The 22,398-nt window shown below is 37.6% G+C and overlaps 1 pseudogene across 1 annotated transcript; it reads right to left on the bottom strand.

The window, feature by feature from the left end:
* Positions 1-10,261: 10,261 nt before the first annotated feature.
* On the bottom strand, positions 10,262-14,630 carry LOC103322339 (uncharacterized; annotated as a pseudogene). The gene is made up of 9 exons (XR_016123594.1): positions 14,511-14,630; positions 13,826-14,381; positions 12,626-13,739; positions 12,195-12,519; positions 11,809-12,067; positions 11,486-11,702; positions 11,030-11,394; positions 10,763-10,894; positions 10,262-10,591 (listed from the first exon to the last, which is right to left on the bottom strand). The product of XR_016123594.1 is annotated as an uncharacterized LOC103322339 (transcript).
* Between the last annotated feature and the right edge of the window lie 7,768 nt (positions 14,631-22,398).

The raw sequence follows: 22,398 nt of genomic DNA, 5'->3' as shown, positions 1-22,398 counted from the left end.
TGAAGCAAGTGTGAATGGAGAAGAGAGGAATCATGATCAACAATGTCATGATAGAAGGAATGATCGAGACGTTGAGAGAGACAATTTTCATCGTGGCTATGAGCAAGACCCCGATGAAAGGGTGATGAGATCAGTGAAAGTTGACGCTCCTAATTTTGATGGTGAGCTAAATCCTAAAGCACTCCTCGACTGGTTGGCTACCATGGATCGCTATTTTAAGTGGCATGACATGTCTGAAGCTCGAAGGGTGAGATTTGCTAAGATAAAATGGGTGGGTCAAGCTGGATTGTTTTGGACCAATGTTTAAACACAGCTAGAGAGAGATGGTGAAGAACCAATCGTGGATACACGAAATGGTGGAACACAAAGATGTTACAGATGCCAAGGTTTTGGACACTTTGTTGTCTAATGCCCAACGAAGGAGACAACAAGAAGTCTGATCACAAACATTGACAAACAAAATGACGATCAAGATGATTTTGAGGAAGATGCTTATGAGCCCCAACAACCTGCTGAAGATTGTGGAAACGACTTTGAAGCCCCTCATCCAACATTATCAGTAGTAAGGTGTACTTTGGCTCAACCAAGGAAGGAAACTGAGGATTGGCGTAGAACTTCCATTTTCCACACTTACATCAAGTCTGGTGATAAAGATTGGAAAGTGATCATAGATAATGGCAGTTGTATCAATGTTGTATCAACACTTACTGTCTCGCGTCTTGGCTTATCAACCGAAGAACATCCTGAACCACACAAAGTAGCATGGATCGACAATACTTCCTCAATCCCTGTTACCCAGTGATGTCAAGTTCCTATTCAATTTTCATCTTACAAGGATCATACTTGGTGTGACGTGGTGGCAATGGATGTGGGTCATATTCTCTTAGGAAGGCCATGGATATACGATCACAACGTGACCATCTTAGGTCGAGAAAACATATGTTCATTCATCCACAAAGGGAAGAAATTCACGTTCAAGCCACTTCAACCCAAGATTGTGAATAACGTACAACAAGCAAGGAGGAAAAGAGTCAAGTAAGCAAATCCAAAGCCTTGCACATCATTACTTTAAAAGAATTTATTAAAGAATTAGACGATGCTCCCATATATGTTCTAGCCATAAGGGAATCAGGGCGTTTCGCTAATATGGAAGTGCCTTCCACGGTGAGACCGATTTTAGAAGAGTATCAGGATGTGTTCCCCGATGATCTCCCAAATGAACTTCCTCCTCTCCGAGACATTCAACATACGATTGATCTTGTTCCTGGGTCAAAATTACCCAATTTACCTCACTATCGAATGAATCCCATAGAACATGCAAAGTTGATGCGACAAGTTGATGAACTTCTTGCTAAAGGATTTATTCGAGAGAGCCTTAGTCCTTGTGCCGTACCCGCTCTACTCATACCCAAGAAAGATGGCACGTGGAGAATGTGTATTGATAGCCGGCCTATCAACAAGATTACAGTCAAATATTGGTTTCCCATACCAAGGCTCGATGACATGTTGGATATGATGACCAGTGCCACTATCTTTTCCAAGATAGATTTGAAAAGTGGATATCATCAGATTCGTGTTCGGCCAGGAGATGAGTGGAAGATAGCCTTCAAAACAAAAGACGGCCTATATGAATGGTTAGTCATGCCTTTTGGACTAACCAACCAACAAGCACTTTCATGAGAGTTATGACACAAGTTTTGAGGCCATTCATGGGTAAATTCTTGATTGTTTATTTTTATGATATCTTAATCTATAGCACCTCACAAGAGCAACACCTTAGCCATCTAAAACAAGTCTGCACGGTTCTTCAAGCAGAGAAGCTGTTTGCTAACCTTAAGAAGTGTTCCTTCATGTCTAGTGAAGTTATCTTCTTGGGGTTTGTTGTATCGTTTGAAGGCATGAAAGCTGATTCGGAAAAGGTAAAGGCCATTGTTAGTTGGCCAGAACCAACAAATATCCACAAAGTGCGTAGTTTTCATGGATTGGCCACATTCTATTGTCATTTTATTCGTGGGTTTAGTTCAATCACGGCTCCTCTCACGGATTGCATGAAGAAGGGAGAATTCCATTGGTATAATGCTGCTGCAAAAGCATTCAAAGAGATTAAGGCTAAAATGGTTGAGGCTCCAGTAACACGTCTTCCAGATTTCTTAAAGCCTTTTGATGTAGCTTGTGACGCGTCAGGGTTAGGGATAGGCAGAGTATTGAGTCAAGAAGGACATCTAGTGGCTTATTTCAGCGAGAAATTGAATGAAGCCAAGCAAAAATTTTCTACCTATGACAGAGTTTTACACAATTGTTCAAGCCTTGAGACATTGGAGACATTATTTGTTACCACAAGAATTTGTTTTATTTTCAGATCATGAGGCTCTGCGATAATTGGGTTCACAAAAGAAATTAAATTCCCGCCATGCAAAGTGGGTTGAGTTCCTTCAAGAGTACACGTTTGTGTTGAAACATAAAGCTGGTGTGGAGAATAAACCAGCAGATGCTCTCAGTCGTAAGGTTTCTCTTATAAGTACTATGAGTGTGGAAGTTACTGGATTTGAAAGATTGAAAGAAGACTATCCGATATGTCCAGATTTGGGAAGGTATATGCTGCACTTTCAGAAGACAAATCCAGAAGTAATGAATTTGTTTTACAAGATGGTTTTCTCTTCAAGGGTAATAAACTTTGCTTTCCCCGCACATCAGTACAAGACTTTCTGGTTTTGGAGTTGCATGCTGGTGGAGTAGCTAGTCATTTTGGGAGAGACAAAACCATTGCTCTTGTGGAAGACAGATTTTATTGGCCAAGTCTCAAACGTGATGTTGCCAAGATTGTGGAACGATGTTGTACTTGTCAACTTGCAAAAAATAATAGGCAAAATACAAGGTTGTACACTCCATTACCGGTACCCCATGTTCCATGGCAAGATATCAGCATGGATTTTGTACTTGGTCTACCGACGACACTGAGGAAGCACGATTCTATCTTTGTGGTAGTGGACCGTTTCTCCAAAATGGCCCATTTCATCCATTGCTCTAAGACATTTGATGCTTCTAAAGTGGCTAAACTTTTCATGGATGATGTGGTTCGTTTGCATGGTGTGCCTAAGACTATAGTATCGGATCGTGATGTTCGATTCATGAGTTATTTTTGGAAGACTTGATGGCTCGTGATGAGTACTAAACTCTAGTTTTCTTCCGCTTATCATCCACAGACAGATGGGCAAACCGAAGTGGTTAATCGAAATTTGGGCAATTTGTTGCGATGTTTGGTTGGTGAGCACATTAAGTCATGGGATTCTGTGTTATCTATTGCGGAGTTTGCTTATAATAATTCAGTCAACAGAACAACTGGGATGAGTCCGTTTGAAGTTGTGTATGGTCATAAACTTAGGGCTCCTATAGACCTCATGCCTATGTCAGCTTCGCATAGATCATCTGCGTCTGCGAATGAATTTGCACGCCACATTCATGACTTACATGCCGAGATTATTCAAAGGATTAACAATAGCAATGCCACATATAAAAGGGATGCCGATGTTCATCGCAGATTGAAGGAATTTTCAGTTGGTGATTTTGTTATGGTTCAAATTAAGCCAGAACGATTTCCTCAGGGAATTGCAAAGAAGCTGCAAGCTCGTAGCATGGGACCTTTTAAAGTTTTGAAGCGATTAGGCTCAAATGCATATATGTTGGAGCTTCCTCCTGAAATGGGGATCAGCCCAATTTTTAATATTGAAGATTTGGTGCCATACAAGGAACCTGCCGCCTCTGACAATACTTCTGCCGAGAATTCAGATCCATTTTCTATATCTGATTTTTCTTCCCTAACCCCACTCTTACCGCACCTTAGGCCTAAAGAAAAGGACATTGTTGAAGATATTTTGGACGATCATATTGTTTCTACTAGACAAGGTCGATATCATAAATTCCTAGTCAAGTGGAAGAATAGACCAAATTCAGATAGTACTTGGATTACACAAGAGGACCTACAACGCATTGATCCCGACATTCTTGAGCGTTACTACAGTTTTATCTCACCGGAGTCAAGCTCTCTTCAACCTGGGGGAATTGATGCGGACATCTATGACAAACCTTTTAAGGTTTACCAAAGAAGGAAGAAGCGATCAGCCAATCCAAGATTATCATTATGGTTGGGGTGAAATCTTAGTTTCCAGATTTCAATAGGAAAACTATTTTTTTTCTAGATTCCAGATTTCACTAGGATTTCTAGATTTTCCAGATTTTACTAAGTTATAGTTTTTCCATTATTGCTTGACTAAGTTTTAGTGGTATGATTCTCACTTCTTCATGCAATCCGTGAGATGAGTCATGATAGAATGTGGCCAATCCATGAAAACTACGCACTTCGTGGATATTTGTTGGTTCTGGCTGACTAACAATTGCTTTTACCTTTTCCGGATCAGATTTCATGCCTTCAGACGATACAACAAACCCCAAGAAGATAACTTCACTAGACATGAAGGAACACTTCTTAAGGTTAGCAAACAGCTTCTCTGCTCGAAGAACCGTGCAGACTTGCTTTAGATGGCTAAGGTGTTGCTCTTGTGAGGTGCTATAGATTAAGATATCATCAAAATAAACCAAGAATTTACCCATGAATGGCCTCAAAACTTGTGTATAACTCTCATGAAAGTGCTTGGCGCGTTGGTTAGTCCAAAAGGCATGACTAACCATTCATATAGGTCGTCTTTTGTTTTGAAGGCTGTCTTCCACTCATCTCCTAGCCGAACACGAATCTGATGATATCCACTTTTCAAATCTATCTTGGAAAAGATAGTGGCACCGGTCATCATATCCAACATGTCATCTAGCCTTGGTATGGGAAACCGATATTTGACTGTAATCTTGTTGATAGCCCGACTATCAATACACATTCTCCACGTGCCATCTTTCTTAGGTATGAGTAGAGCGGGTACGGCACAAGGGCTAAGGCTTTCTCGAATAAATCTTTTAGCAAGAAGTTCATCAACTTGTCGCTTCAACTCTGCATGTTCTGTGGGATTCATTTGATAGTGAGGTAAATTGGGTAATGTTGACCCAGGAACAAGATCAATCGCATGTTGAATGTCTCGGAGAGGAGGAAGTTCATTTGGGAGATCATCGGGGAACACATCCTGATACTCTTCTAAAATCGGTCTCACCGTGGAAGGCACTTCCATATTAGCGAAACGCCCTGATTCCCTTATGGCTAGAACATATATGGGAGCATCTTCTACTTCTTTAATAAATTCTTTTAAAGTAATGATGTGCAAGGCTTTGGATTTGCTTACTTGACTCTTTTCCTCCTTGCTTGGTGTAGGGTTATTCACAATCTTGGGTTGAAGTGGCTTTAACGTGACTTTCTTCCCTTTGTGGATGAATGAACATATGTTTTCTCGACCTAAGATGGTCACGTTGTGATCGTATATCCATGGCATTCCCAAGAGAATATGACCCACATCCATTGCCACCACGTCACACCAAGTATGATCCTTGTAAGATGAAAATTGAATAGGAACTTGACATCACTGGGTAACAGGGATCGAAGAAGTATTGTCGATCCATGCTACTTTGTGTGGTTCAGGATGTTCTTCGGTTGATAAGCCAAGACGCGAGACAGTAAGTGTTGATACAACATTGATACAACTGCCATTATCTATGATCACTTTCCAATCTTTATCACCAGACTTGATGTAAGTGTGGAAAATGGAAGTTCTACGCCAATCCTCAGTTTCCTTCCTTGGTTGAGCCAAAGTACACCTTACTATTAATAATGTTGGATGAGGGGCTTCAAAGTTGTTTCCACAATCTTCAGCAGGTTGTTGGGGCTCATAAGAATCTTCCTCAAAATTGTCTTGATCGTCAGTTTGTTTGTCAATGTTTATGATGTTGATCGTGTATCCACTAGTGCTCCTTTTCCTTTGTCAATTCTAACCAAACTTGTCGTTGTGAAACCCTTAGATGTTGCGTTAGGCTTTGTCCCAGATGTACCAGCACGAAAATCAGATTTGTAAGGATCCACTCGCTTGACTATGTTGGAAGATTTCAAATACTTCTCTAATTCTTGTACTTTCTGAAAAACCCTCTCCAAGGTATTCACCGTATGAGGAATTAATTCCCTTTGGAGCTCTGGACGAAGTCCTGATCTAAACCGAGAAAGAGTCATCCTTCGATCTTCCCTTATGTCACATCTCAGCATGAATTCCTCAAATTTTGCAATATATTCAGCAACTAGCATGTCGTCTTGACGAAGAGTTTGCCACTCGTCCAACAAACTCTGTTGATAGGATAATGGTAGATATTTCTGCTTCACGTGGGAGCGAGGATTGTGGATCAGGTTGACCAGATGTCTCCTAAGTCCAGCGAGGATGACGTGTCACCATTAGTGTCACGAGAAATTAATGGTTATGGCTTTCCAAGCATGATTACCTGATATAAATACTTTTATATAATAAATTGATTATATATTGCCATGTGAGAAATGCCAGGAAGCTTGAAACAGAAAGCTGAGATACAATATGAGAACTAGCGTGATTTTGCAACGAAAGAGCTACGTGTGGCTTGATCCCTCAGTAAGGGTACGTAGGCAGTCTATAGTTACAAGGTGCAGCCACGAGTGAGAATGTTTGAGATTATCCTTGCATTATTGTTGTTCTGAAAGTTGAGGTGAATTTGTTAGCAGATTGATCTATTTGAGTTATTGCGACTTGAGACCAAAATATTATGATGCTTAATTTATTTGGATATAATTGAATGCATGCTGAACGATTGAGTTATATAAATGTTTGATGACAGGTGGAAATTTTGGGAAATGAGTAAATTACAGGGGAAACTTTGCCGAATTTTCAGCAGAAGATAATCTTATTTTAAAAAATGGATTTTTAGTAGAAGGGCAATTTGGTCTTTGTGCCCGACATTAGCTAAGTGTCGGACACCCACAGGGTTTGGCTCGGATTCCAAAGTGGAATTTGGGTTTGGTCTTGTCAAAGAGGGAGAATAAGAGGCTTTGGAAGATTATCATCTCAAACAATGAGCAAAGGGAGAGTCACTGGAACAACCAATGATGCATCATCTTCACAGCCACCAAACAAGTTACCAATGAGAAGAAGATGCACTGCAAGATGAATGGTGTTTTGTAACTGTTTTGGGTTCATCCAGGATTTAACTATGTTGTGACTGCTGTTTTGGGGATACCTTTTGAGACTTAAACATGGCTCTTTTGGGGATTAAGTGTGTTTTATACTCTGTTTGAGTAACAAGTTATTATTTTGGAAAATGTGGTGGATCTGGGGATGTATTAAACATGTCATATGATTGCACTTTTGTAGAAAAGGCTCTATCTGTGAACATTTGAATTTGTAGTAAATGTAAGTTTCACTCTTCTGCATATGTGAAAAGTTTCTCTACTATTTCATGTGCATTTGTATGCCTTAATTTTAAGAAGTCTTGTATGCAGATTGAGGTCAATGAATTTGGAATTACAAGATTGCAAATAACCAAAGTCTTCAAATTCAATAAGCCTTTTGCATAACTAATAACATTACAAGATTGCATAACTAATTTCTGGAATTACATTAGCTCCAAAATGGTTTTCACTGCCCTTACTCCCATACATTTTCCAGACATGTTCGACACCATGATCATCATCATCACAATGACCATTAATAAAACACAAGAGCCCATACTCATCCTACATTCACTTTGTTGATGCCTCATCATATTGTCTTCCAGCAAAAGTCTAAGCCTTCTGTTGTCTCTGACTGCGTAATCCAACTCCTTCTGATTTTCTTCAATTATGCCCTCCATTTCCAAGTTTCGAGCTTCTAAGGATTGAAGTGTGTTGACCACAACATTTTTTATGTCTTCTGTCTCCCTCATTTTAGTCTCCATCATTCTTATTCTCCCTCATTTTAGTCTCCATCATTCTTATTCTTCTAAGCAGACAAGGCACCACATTCTTCCTTCTTGTACATGTCTCCTTGTCCAACCACCTAAAATAATGCTCTCCAACTCTGTTTTTCTGCTTCGGTATTATCCAGTTCTTCATCAGTACAAAATCTGAACATAATATTTTTTGCATTAACCCAAAAATAAAAAATTGTTTACCTAGTTGTTATCACAAGCCTCAAAGCGTCTTCCTGGATTCATGTCTATCCATGAAGTCCTTGATTTGATCAAACTCCCACAATGACAATACTTCACCGATTTGGGGCTTTGGTTAGATTCCATTGATGATGTTTGAGACATATCACTTGCCATCCTTCGAACTAATCTGCTCTCCAAGCTTCCAAACTTGACGATTCCAACTTTTACTCAACCAATATGCGAGTTGTAGAAGTGGATTGCAATTTTTGGTTATTTAGGTTTTCGGCGGCAAGCTCTCGAAGGTCTATTTCAGAGGGAAGGCAAGTTGCATAAAGGGGATAATAAAACCAACTTGAAAAGACTAATCTACCCCTAAATTTAATGAAAAAATTGATAGAAGTAATGGTGTGACTAGTAATCCAAATGAAACTAAAGTTAAAGGACCACAGGTACCATTTTGGAAGTTCAGGTTACTCAAATGGAAATCTAGTCAAAGTTGGGGGACTAATAAAACGATTAACCCTTTTTTGAACCTAAGGTCCAATCATTTTTAGGCCAACCCAACTCACTATGATCGGGTTCACCTGAAATTGTGCCCACCCTATAATTTTCCGTTAATTATAAGGGTAAATTTGTCATTTTACAAGGTACGATACTAAAAACAATAAAGAAAATGTAAATAAACCAAAAAAAATAACTTTTCAAAATAGAAAAACAAAAAAGAGCTTCGACGAACCAAGAAAGAAGAAGCAAGAGAACCGTTCAATTTGATGGAAGTGAAACCAAGCCAAAGTATAGCCAGACGAGACCAAACAAATTGCAGCTTCCATTTTCATCAATCCAACAATGTCTACAAGTCCACTCATTTGAAACCAACAAACAAACCCCATTTTCCCACCTGTCAAGCATTTTGACTTCTCATTTTCTCTTCCCTTGAAATGCTCCTTCTTCTTTTTCTTTGCTTTCGGTATGAACCTTGAATCTTCCCAACCCGCCATGATTGGCCTCCCTTTAATCCTCCACTGCAATCCACATTTTCTTTTTTCCTTTTTTCTAGTCTGAACCTTTAGTCTTCCGCTCCCTTTTTAATTTCAATTCACAAGTCTCACTTCCAAATTACAAGGCTCAAATAATTGAGAATGTGGAGACAGCCACGAAAATGAAACTAAGCCAAACTTGAATCATTACCCATTGAAACAAAAAATAACTTTAAAAAAAAAAATCATTACATGAGGAAGAGAGCTATGGTTTTGAGCCTAATTTGGGTATGACCCAAAATGTGACTAATTGAGTCCGGAATAAATTGGGCCTAATTTTTATATAATTTGAAACCCAAATGCTCCAGTGGTAAAATGAGAGGAGAATGAGAGAATTTAAATTAGTCCAAGTGTTAACTGCCGTTTTGGCTCCTGTACTATACCACAATTATCAATTTACTCCATAGATCTTTTTTTCACCCAAATTAAGGACTTCAACTACTTAAAATAGGTCAATTTGTGACTCACCATCAAGTTTTTAAATGTCCATCTAAATTTGAGTCAATATTAAGAGCAAATTCGTAATTTCAAAGGAAAAAAAACAAGCGATAACAGATCTCCTTTCTTGATTCCTCTGGACCTTGGTCTTCTTGTGGCGGCAGCGGCTGTTTTGTTTGTGTAGGGTTTGATTTTATGGTTTTTGTAATTTGGGCACTTTTTGTTGTTTTCGGCTTGAGCTATTGGGCTTTTTTTGTTGTTATGACTCAGGCCTTGGTTTTATTTTTTTGACATGTATTTGGGCTCTTTTGTAACTTTATTTGGTAATGAATTATTCATTTCCTTCAACCCAAAAAAACAAAAAAACAAAAAACTGCACCTTATCGAATAGGGTAAAAAACAATTGTGATCACTAGGTTCGGGTTTAGGGACAATTTTGGTCACTGTGATTTTACTTTTCTTAATTTCGTCACCACAATCAAGTCCAATGCCTCAATCCCTGCAATTTCACTAATTAAAAAAGATTAATTATTAAATGAAAAATAATAAACTTAAATGCAAAATTTAATATTTAAAATGAACTTTTAAATAGGACTTCACAAGAATAAAAGAGGACCAATGAATCAAGAACAGCCACAATTTAAAAAAAAAAAACTTTCAAATTTCAACAAAACAAATAAAAAAAACCAACGCCAATAGAAGCTATCAAATAATTAAAATGGTTCATATATTTCGATAATTGTTTCACTGAATTGCCGCATCAAGAAATTAAAGACCAACAGAAACATGCTTCTTCTACATCAGGTAAATTAGCAATGGCTACAACCTTCCAACATACAGCTAAAACACCTTGCCTCCTGCTGCTGCACACACTGTCTTTTAAAGTTCCAAATTGTTAGTATTTACCAAAGTCTGTTTTATGAAAAGATTACTCAAATGTAATGTTGAAAGTAAGAAGAACATATAGAAAATTGTACCATTAAATAAGCAACATTAACTACCATCTTGGCCTCGATCCGGTGCCCTTGGTTCCACTCATTCTGATAATAATAATTAATACGAAATAATTAGTACTTAAATTAAAGCAATCCATGAACACAATTTAGAGAAATGGTGATTTGAGCTACATATTTTGTGTTGTAGAAGAGAGGAAGTGAAAGCTGGATATCCCAACAGGCTTAAATGTTTTCGACCAAATGCATGCAACATACCTAAAAGATGAACTTGATGATGGCCTATCTCTCAGACTGAGTGAAGAAAATGGTTTTGAAAGGAACTCTGTTGGATCAGATTCGTCGCAGCTGCTCGAATCTGCTGGCCATCTATTTGGAACAACAGTGACCCTGATCACCAGTGAAGCAATAATGAGTTATTTAAGCTAAATCCACTGAAGTTAGATGTACTATGAAACTGAGTTTTTCGCCAACCTGTGAGGAATAAAAGGTGAAAAAAAGAATTTCCAAGGACAATTTACATACCCATCAAAACATCTGTGTTTGCAACGGTTCATCTTATCGACGGTGTAATTCCCAAAGACGATGTCAAGGCGCTCTGTAAGTTTAGGAATATCAGAAAGTGGGACAATGTCCCAAATCTTCATAACCTGGACAAAATCTGAGTTCTGCTTGTGAATTTCTACGCTCCAAATGAGATACAGCAGCTCATTGACTTCATACGTCTCTTGCAATTCAGCAGAAGTCCCACCATGGCCTATAATCACTTTATCATTCTGAGATTGGCGCCAACCATTAGAAAGCTTTTTTATTAAAGAAATTACGTCTTGTCGAATCTCGGTGTCTTTAATTTCTGCTATTGAATTCCTAAATTCGTTGGCAAACGAAACCTATATCGGAAAAAGACTGATTATTGCTAATGAACACATAAGCAAATACTTTGATGATTACAAAAAAGGAAAACCAGAAGTAGCAGCATACCTTCCATTTTGCATTTTTGAACAGCATAGAATCAGCATCAAGCAGAGTATGTAGTTGGTTATGCTCTAGAAGGGCTGCTGCAATAGCCTGAGCTAAGTTATTGTCCTCATCAGCATTATAGAAACAATCGCGTTTCTTTGCATCAAGAATTAGATTCTTCCAAATTGAGTTACTGTTAGTCAATGTCGCTTCATTCCCCAATATCCAAAGGCAATGCCTAAATCAACACAACCACAAAAAATTAACTTCATCAAAACTACCAATGATTCACAAAACATCTAATCTACAACATGAGCAAGCTACGATGTAACATGCAGTAATACCTGGCACGAGTTAGAACCACATTTGCTCGCTGACGATTGGAGAGGAAACCTACAGATCCATTCCCATTACATCTGACAGTGGAGATAATTATCACATCCTCTTCACCACCTTGGAATCCATCAACAGATCGCACACTTACAGAGAAATCTGTGCCAGAAACTTCACTGTAGTTTCTGACTCTCAATTGAATTGCATTAACTTGAGCCTTGTAAGGTGATATTACCCCAATACTAACCTTCTTCTTTGTTCGAGTAAATTCTGTGGCGAAGAAGGAAAAGTTAAGAAAACTACCGAGTAGTAGGTATCATGTACCAAGCTAAAACCTTCTCAAGCAGCATATTCTTAAAACAACTAAGAACACCAACTAGCTAAGGACAGTAATTACCTTTGTAAAGGCATGAAACTATCTCATATACAACAGCAACCTCAACCATGTTTTTCAGACTATGCCCGCGATCAAATTCTTCTTTTCCATTGGCTACATTTATAAAGGAGTATGGCCCGTACATTCTGCCCTCAATGAAGGACTTCTCATAGCTTACTTCACTGACATTTGGACCATCTAATATCTGATTGTTGTAGAATTCCTGTTTCGGAAACCTGCAGATCAATGGATGCATCCTATACTGGACATTAAGAAGGAGCTTCTCGTGGCCTAACAGTACAAGTCTTTCGAACAAACTTCTTCCAAATTCAGCATTCTCGGAGAGCTAACAAGTTCATTTGCTAAGATGTTAATATATTTATGAATGTGTGCGTGTGTATAAGCTTCTCATTATTTAAAAACCTAAAGAAAACTAAGGGTAAAAAGAAAACCTTGCTTTTAACCATAGCAGGGAGTTGCATCTCATCTCCTATGAGAATAGCATGGCGAAGACCAGGTAGTTGTAAGGGAATTGCTGATTCACATTCTTTCAGCTGAGCTGCTTCATCAATCACTAACATTTCCAGAGGTGCCATTCCTTCAGTGTGCAATTTTGCAGAGCTTGACGCTGCAAAATATTAAACAAGCATTTGCCAAGCACAAATTTCTTATTGTTTGTCCGTCATTTGAATTTGGAATAGAAAATTCACGAAGCGACTTAAGAATTTGTGCGCAATCTTTTTGAAGTGATTGCAACCTTTCATTAGCAACACCGGCCCGATGCAATATAGATTTAATCAACTTTAGCAAATCCGAAATTCTAATCATATCCTTCACCACCTCAAGTGAAATGCAAGATGTTGGCAAGTGGGTGTACAAGTTTACCATACAAGTTTTCAGATGCTCACTAAAGTAATCAAATTTTTTCTTCATAAACTCCTCAAACGTCAAAAGATCACTCTCATCATCACTTGTTGAGCTGCTATTATCAGTTTCTTCATCGTGCTCATCATTATTTTTGTGCTGTTCCCTCTTTTCCTTTAAATACAAGGAATAGAGTTGCTCTGGATCCTCAAGTAAACCTATCATGGATTCTAACCAATGTTTCCAACCAGACAAAGGGGCAAGACACTTGGACAGAATACTAATACGACTATCAAGAAATACCTCAAAAAGGTCATTATAATTATCGATGTTCATCCGCTCCAGATTCCCAAATAGAATTATATCTCCTAGTCCATACTTTCCATATTCAAGAGTCTGATTAACCAACCTCAAGGGTCGTGCCGTAACTTCTAACACGGCAGTATTGGTCGGCGCACATGTTAGTGTTCTGCACTTCAACCTAAAGAGGACAAAGAGTGTCGTACCGACTGTCTTGGTCTTTCCAGTTCCAGGAGGACCCCATATTAGTTTTACAGTATTGTGGTGATGACACTTACTCAAATTGATACAGTTTAAAACTGCAGCCTTTTGGGAATCATTTAGATCAGAGCACATTGTGGGCCATTTTGTAGAAAAGTCAGGGGAGCACATGTCTTCGGAAAAACAGATTGCGCAAGAATTCTCCTCTGTAAGAAACAAACATGAAATGGATTAGTGAGGGATAGACTATTTGCTTTGAGTTTAAGGATAAGAGTACAGAAAAATACATCTGATGAATTGGGTTGCACTTGCAGCACATTCTTAATGATATTGGTGTTTGTCCCTTCTGAGTTCAACGCTTTCCATACACGAACATTTGTGGTCATGTTCATCAGATAGACAGCAAACATTTGTGGTCATGCTCTTTATTTGCTTGTATCCTTCCCCACTGATAGGCTTTGATGAGAGTATCTGGAGATTGTCTGAGCTTTCATCTTTTGATCCGAGAACATATGCAATAAGATAGAAATTTGTAGGCCTGTTCAAATCATCAATGCATTTTGGTATAATATTTGTCAAGGCAAAGATATCTCCAACCGCTGGCTCATATTTTCCTGCATTGCTTTCTGTCGCAATCATCTTCCTAACTGTAATTTCATAAAACAAGTCTTTGGGAGGCCTATGATGCTTAGAAGTTTCAACAGTCAGAATCTCACAAATAGGTGCCTGCGAAATTGCCGTAACGTTTGAGAGTAAATCAGCATGTGTTTCTTCAATAAGTGAAGGAATGAATGACTTCAAGTAACCCGCCACGGTCGAAAATGTCTCTGGAATTTTGGTCACCTGCAAAAGTGAATAATGTGAAATTTATATAACTCAAAACAAAAAGAAATTTAACAAATGAGTTGAAAGGAAAGTTGAGAACAATAGCTAGATATGCATAATGAGGAGATAAATAACTGGAAACAAAACCTGGTGTTTGTAAAGATCTCTGTCGAGAACATTCCTAAGAGACCAAGAGAAGACCAAGTCGATTAAGCTTCTATCTGCAATCTCAAAAGGCTTCTTCACCTTATTGTCCTCATGATCCATAATTATTACTACTTACTCAACTGCAAATTCCCCAACTTCCAATATATAAAATGTGGGTAAACTGTCAAATACCCCCCCTGAACAGTCACGCTTGTCGAAATCTCCACAATGAATTATTTTTTCAGCTAATTTAGCCCACAGACTATTTAAAATGGTCAATTTAGCACATGTCAATCAAGTTTTTGGACTTCCATCCAATTTTCTGTTAATTATAAGGGTAATTTTGTCATTTTACCAGAACAATACCAAAAAATAATAAAGAAAATGAAAAATCATGATTTGTTCTTTCTTTCTCTTTCTTTGTTCTTTTTCCTTTTCCGTCTTCTTCCTCTCTTTCTCTTTTCTTTCTTCCCTCCTCTCTCTCTCTCTCTCTCTCTCTCTCTCTCTCTCTCTCTCTCATTTTTCCTTTTTATTCTTCTCTCCCTCTCACTTTCTTTCCAGAATCCGATTCAAAGTAGGCATTGTCTTCTTCCCCAAGTGCACAACGCCTTCTGCAACCCATATTCTAATATCCTGGCGCACCCGCCCTAGATTCAACAGCATCAGCAAGTTCAATTTGAAGAATTTCGTCCCAGCCCTGAACCATTGTCCACTGTGATAATAACACAATAACACATGTTTATTGCCCTTAGCGTTTAATTTCAAAACAAACATAAGGGGTAATTAAAGAATATTGTGCAATTATATTTTTAATTGGTCAAATTGGTTTAATGCTATTTTATTAACTTTGTGTTCACCCGTTTTGTGATCACTCCTGTGGTGGAAGGGCAAAGTTCCCTACTGCCTTGAAAACCATTGACTGGTCAGCAAGTCGACTTTGTTTGGTGTATCAGCGTGCCACTACTAGCAATGAAGATTCTAGCAGACTTATTCTAGAATTGATAACTTGCGGCCCAAGTTACTGATTTCTATAAACAAGCGATTGTGAATTTGGGTGAGGAATATCTCCCAAGTAAGTTCTTTTCTTGCCTCAGACTGGTGAGGACTTTAACAATTTATCTCAGTATAAAGAGGTTGTTCTGGCCAGAATGGTTGATGGAATTTAAGCTGTCTTAGGCATAACTGCCTTTTACAAAACTATAAACATAAATATCCAAGCTAGAAAGATGAAAGGACAGCTGGAACTCCATTTCTGCCTGGATAGGAGGTTCTGATCCGGCTGGATTTGGAAATATCAGGCTAGACGATCATTAACAACTTCACCGCTAAGCTTCACTGTAGATCGATACCAAAGGTTAATTTTGGCGAGCTTTAATACACTTCAAGCTTTTGTGAGGCTTGAGTGGGCGTAATCGCGCTTCTTCAATCTGTAAGGGTAGAAGTGGCTGTTCTCGAGGACTTCAGTGGGCTAGAGACTGTACTATAAAATTTGTTGAGGTTTTCATGTTTGGGAAAAGCTCAAGCTCTACCTGTCTTGGTTTTTTGCTGAACCAAATTTGTAACGAGAGAAATCTCGTTTTGAATGACTTATTTTCTAAGTCTGAACCTTAGGAATTCTGATCTAAAGCTGGTTTTCACTTGGAATTCAAGTGAGTTTCTGGTTGATTTTGAGTTGTTTGTTTGATTGATGACTTGAGTGTTGGATTGATTGTTTTTTTGCCCTGTTCACTCCTTCTTGTATTTATAAGAGATGTTATTTGGAGTAGGGTAATTCTTTTAAATAATGGGCGGCAATTTTCTTTAAAAAGATATTTCATTTTTAATTGTAAAGAAATGGGGTTTTGATCAATTTCTGATAGATAAGCTCTGAATAGTCAGTTCTTAAGATCACTTCCCTGCTTTTCTTGAAAAAGAACCTAACCCTCTTTAATTCCAACCGCCCATGAGAACCGTGATGGTTAGTCTAATTCTCGCTTTTGAACAGTGTCCCTATTTTCTTGTTTATCTTTCTCTGAGATTGTGTTTGCTTATCTCTTTGGGAAAATCACCTTCTGAATAGAAGAAATATCTCCAAATATATTCATATGTAAGGGGATTTGATCTTTCGAATTTCAGAGATGTCCTTCCTTTGCGCTAATGACCCTCTCTAATCATCTCTGTAATGGCTGGTTTTGTTGACTTTTCCAAATATGATAAAAGGGTGTCACGTGGTTTTCTAAAAAGAAATGGGTCTTTTCTTTTATCAAAATCATGCTGGGTTTATTTTTGTCTGGAGCCCAAAGGTGACTTTTCTTTTGAGGCCCAAGTTTTGCTTGTCTGTTTTGATAGGTCTTGGGCTAGCCCTTTCTGGATTTTGGGCTTCTGTTTCCCCCTTTTTTTTTCAAAGACAAAACTGTTTGAGTTTTGTAGTTTTATTCTGGGCCTCCTTTGTTGGTCTAGGCATGTCAATTTTAGGCCCAAACACTTTGATAAATGATTTTCTATTTTTGTAGGTGTGCATGCGTGTGCGTTGTGAGAAGAATAAAAAAAACACATGCATGACTAGAAATGTCCCCTTCAAAAGAATGAATTGTATAAATAAAGATGAAGAAGAAATGGACAAAGTGAAGCATCCAAGCAATTAACACATGCAAATGGGATGGAAGCAAGAAGCAAGAAAAGAATTGAAAAGAATGCATGAAGTGCCACACTCATGCCAAAAGAAGAAAGTAAAAGAAGTATGGGATGAAAGCAAACAAGAAGAAATGGAATTCACATGCTTGTAAGTTGTCATCCACTCCAAACAAGATCAAATTCAATGCATATTATCTAAAATGATGATGAAAGCCACAAGAAAAGGGAAAGGAATAGAAAAGAATTCAACAATGGAATTATGGCAACCTCACCAAAATAGACAAGATGAAGTGGGAGTTATGGATTGTATTAAAATAGGAATGGTGGCGTTGGAATTCATCATGATGTTCCTCCCTCTTAGCCCTATAAATAGAGAAGTCTTCAAGCTTCAAAACACATACCAAGCTCACAATCTTCTCTTGAGCTCTCTCTCCTTCCTCCAATTCTTCTAGTTCTAAATTTATGTTTTAGTTTTATTTTATGGGGAACTAACTCCCTAGCTAAGGCTAGGGGGAAAGCTTTTAATATGAGTATGTAATTTTTATTAGTTTGATCCAAACTTAAGCTTTAATGTGAATTTGTAGTTTTGTTCACACTACTACAAAAAGTGACAAAGACGACCAGAAAAAAACGACGGTTTAAGGGAAAACCGTCGTCGTTCTTTAGATGATGGTTCTATAAAACCGCCATGTAAGAACAACTTAAACACCTAAAAAATGGAGATTCCAATGGTTGTTTCGAAAAAACGAATCACCTAATTAAAAAATCGACGTCTTATTGAAATACGATTTCCACAGAGTAAAATCTAAGCCAACAAAGAACGGCAGAAGGTATGAATAGACAGACGTAGAAAGTAAAGACAACGATGTCAAAAAAAGCCGCCGTTTTTACTCCGAAATTAACACGACCAAGTTTTCGTATAAGGCGCCGTATAATTACAAATAAATCCACGGCGGTATAATACAAAATACCGCCGTATTAAATTAATGTACAACTACGGCAAAGATAAATTTATCGACGTCTTTCTTGTATAGTTCTACGACAGTATCTTTAACTCTCATCACGTTGGGCTTTTTCATTTAACGACGTATTATAAAATTTACCGTCGTATTTATTCACTTTATACGTCATACCTTATATTTAAACCGTCGTCTTAATAAGAATTTTTTTTAACAACTTATTTTTGGATTTTGTTATTCTACGTCGGTAGATCAACTTAATGACAAGAATTGAAATAACCACGACGGTTTATATAGAAAACCGCCGACATAATTAGATTTTTCTTAGATCCCAAGGGTTACGAAATCTTATCAGATGGAACTTTGTTCCTCATCATAATCGGACCACAGAAAGACAATATTTTAGAGGTTAATGATGTATGTGTATTTGTGTCTTTGAGATACACAAACGCACATACACATTAACATCCAAAAAATTGCCTCTAAAATTTGACGACGGCAGCCTCAGATTTGCAATCAAAGAGACAATTTTTTGGAAGTTGATGATGTGTGTGCGTTTGTGTATCTACACAAATGCACACACACATCAACATCCAAACAATTGCCTCCTAAAATTTCACGACGGTAGCCACAGATTTGCATTCAGAGAGACAATTTTTTGAACTTAGGTGATGTGTGTATGTTTGTGAATCAGATACACAAACATACACACACATCAACATCCAAACAATTGCCTCCTAAGAGGTGAGACAGAGGGCAAGACGAAATTGGAATCCTAATAGAAAACTGAAACTGAAAGAAATCATGGAAAAAAACTCTATTTATACAAAAAATTTCATATCCACGTCGGTTACATTTAAAATACCGTCGTTTCATAACAAATCAACGTCGGTTTTGTACAAAAGTAGGACGTATTAAATTACAAACAATGTCGGTTATTAAAATGAAGTCAACAAGGTGTTTGGAAACCACGTCGGTTTAATATAAAAAACGACGTGGTAACTTATAATATTACTTATTTAAAGTAAACTTTTCACGTGTAGAGCCCAACTAACCATGTCGTTTTCGGAATACAAAAAGTCAAAAGGCTTTTTTATTAACCACATCAGTTGATGTTATTTTAATGTTGTGGTAAGTACATACTAGGGCGATTCTTATTATTACCGCTGTCTTATTTTTATTGCTTTTTAAAATTAATTAATTATTCTTTTATTTTGGTAAAAGAAAAAAATTTACTAGGAAAACTAATTAATTAATATTTTTATTGAAGATAATATCGTCGTGGAATTGTATATAAACACGGCATTTTATGAAAACTAAGGGTCGTTAAACAAATTTACTAGGGCGGTGAAAACATATACCGACGTCTAATATATAATACTAAGGCGCTTTCTATTAATCGCATCGTTTATGAAACGGTGTGTGAATATATTCAACTTTTCGTCTACCGACTTACACTTGCACTCGTTTCCAAACTCGAGAAAAAATTTCAAGCTTCGAGAGAAAACTTTTCGTCTTTTTCCTTCTCGAGCACTCGGTGTATCTCATCGTCTTCCTCTCGTCTTCTTCTTCGTCTCTGAACTTAAACACCAAACTCCGAGAGAAAGCTTTCATTGCATGCAAAAGGTAAGAATTTCTCACTATTTTTGTTGCTGTTTTGCATGCTCATACGATTTTTGTTTTGAAAATCTTTTTACCTTTTTTCTGGCCAAAATCATTTTAATTCTTTCCAAGTTTGATAAAATATACAGACAAAGAGGGAAAGTTTCCAACTTTGAACACAACTACTTCAACTAAATAAGACGACAGTAGCTTCTTATTTACGTGGTTAAATTTATAGACCACGACGGTTCGTCAGTCGTCCTAGCGTCGTCTGAAAGTTGTTATAAGTTGTTTTTAAAATTACCTTCATTTTTTTATTTGCTTGTCTAAGATATATTCATTGCAAGTTTGATTTCTCTAAACCATGGTTTTTGTTTTTCCTAATTTGATAAAATACAAAGACAAAGAAAGAAGGGTTTGGAACAACTTCACTGTTTTTGTTTTCCATCTTATATAGACGATGGTATCTTATTATTCACGTCGTGTGAATTTTCATACCACGACGTTATATTAATATTAACGTCGTTTGAATATAAATATCACGACGGAATGTAAATATCGCCGTAATAAGGTCTTATTACGTCTTATGTTATATTGTTTCGTCGTTGTTTAAGTACCATCATTTTAAACATTTATTATGTCTGATGTTATGTTTTTCCGTCGTGTAAAATCTTATCATACGTCGTGTTTTATAAATAACCGTCGTTTGTGTTCTTAATTTTTTCCTGAAATATTTTCACTTTCAGGTTTGATTTGTCTGTAATCATGGTTTCTCAAGGCCAAAGTAAGGACTCTGGCTCGAAAAAAAATGGAGGTAAGGAGCTTAGAATGGTAAATCCTCAAGACAAGTACTTGAAGAAGATGAAGTTTGTTTCATCTGTTGAGACAGAACTAGGCAGCACGACAACATATTCTCAGGATTCAAAGTCAGGTCGAGGTATAAGCACAATGCCTCGTGTTGTGAAGAGAAAATATCATAAAATCAAGCCAGTTGTTGAGTACAATAAAAGGGGGAAAGGATGTGGCCTTGCACATACTGAGATGCAGTCCTACATTGGTGTGTTGGCACGCTCCAGAGTCCCACTTGTGGACAAGAAATGGGTTGAAATCCCCAAGGATATAAAAGAGCAGATTTGGGAAGCCATTGACATGGCTTTTGTGGTAGGTCAAGGGGGCACGCTCCATTATCTTCTGCTGCCAAGAAATGGAAGGATTTCAAGTCTACACTAACGATGCATCATATCCTTCCATTCATCAAGGAGAAGGAGAAATTAAACCAACCCCCTGAACTATATAAATTCATAGAGAAAGCAGAATGGGATGCCTTTGTAGCTTCAAGGTTATCCGAACAATTTGTGTCTGTGCATTTTCAACATTCACAGATTAGGGAGAAACTTGAGTACAATCATCGATTGTCTCGAAAAGGATATGCTGGTTTGGAGGATCAATTGGAGGAAACCATGCCCGAGGTAGAAATTGATCGATCTACCTTATGGAAGAAAGCTAGACAAGACAAACATGGTAACATCCCGGATCCAAAGGTGGCAGAGAAAGCAAAATTAATTGCAAGCCTACTCACTCTGTTTTAAATTTTTATTAAACTGTGTATTGCCCTGATAATTCTTATTACGTCTTATGTTATATTTTTGCGTCGTGTGAATGATATTACTACGTCGAGATGTTTTAAAAAACGTCGTTACAAGTCTGAATTTGGAATCACTACTCTGTTTTTTGTAATTATAGCATAAGATGTCGGTGGTTTATTTATTGCGTCATTTGAAACCTCTAACCACGTCGTTAGTTAAGTACCGTCGTGATAAATTTATGATAACGTTGATTGCTGTGTTATTGCGTTGTGTCAAATTATGTAATACGTCGTTTGTTTATAAATAACCGTCATGTGTTTTCTTGTGCTGACTTTTTTTTATATATCTTTGTTTTAGGATGAATTGCAAAAACAATTCTTTGAAGGCAGTCTTACTATATCTGGCAGTAATGATGTGTTGACAATGGCTTTGGGTCCCAAGCATCTAGGGAGAGTTAGAGGGGTAGGTGCTAGGATTTCCCCTAGGCAATACTTCAATTTACCTAGACAACAGAGGGTAAAGTTTGCCGATCAATTAAGGGAAAGTGTAAGACTTGTCCTTCAAGAAGAGACTTTGAAGATGGAAGCTAGATCAAGGGAAGAGACTTTAAAGATGGAGGCTAGAACCAAGCAATTGGTAGAGGCTGAGAGGGAAAATTTACTGAGTTAGCTTTCCCAATTCATCCCCAATTTTGATCCAAGCATGCTTAAACCGAAAACTAGCCCCTGTCAAAACCAAGGTTAAGAGCAAAGTCCCAAAAATCCAATGTCGGACAAAGCAAGCTGCTCTGGGGCTCTTGATGGGAGATCCCAACATTTTGAGGATGATACTGCCAAGAATGGGGAAAAGCAGGATGAAATGGTAACATATCTGAACTTTGAATTCTCTGTTTTTTTAAAAAGCTATTAGACGTCGTTATTATGAATCAAACCGTCGTTTGAAATACATACCATGACGATTTTATTAATAAACCATCATTTGGATTTGAATACCACGTCGTATTTAGTTTACTTGTTTTACACGCCATTAGACGTCATTATTTTTGAAAACTTTTATGGTGATTTAGATGACGGTTTTAGTCCTTACCGACGTAGTAGACAAATCCCCACGCGTTTATTATTTACCATC

Source organism: Prunus mume, linkage group LG2, assembly GCF_029339155.1.
Source record: "Prunus mume cultivar Tortuosa linkage group LG2, ASM2933915v1, whole genome shotgun sequence".
NCBI lineage: Eukaryota > Viridiplantae > Streptophyta > Magnoliopsida > Rosales > Rosaceae > Prunus > Prunus mume.
Note: the sequence above shows the minus strand (reverse complement) of the source record. Positions and strands in the feature narration are given on the sequence as shown.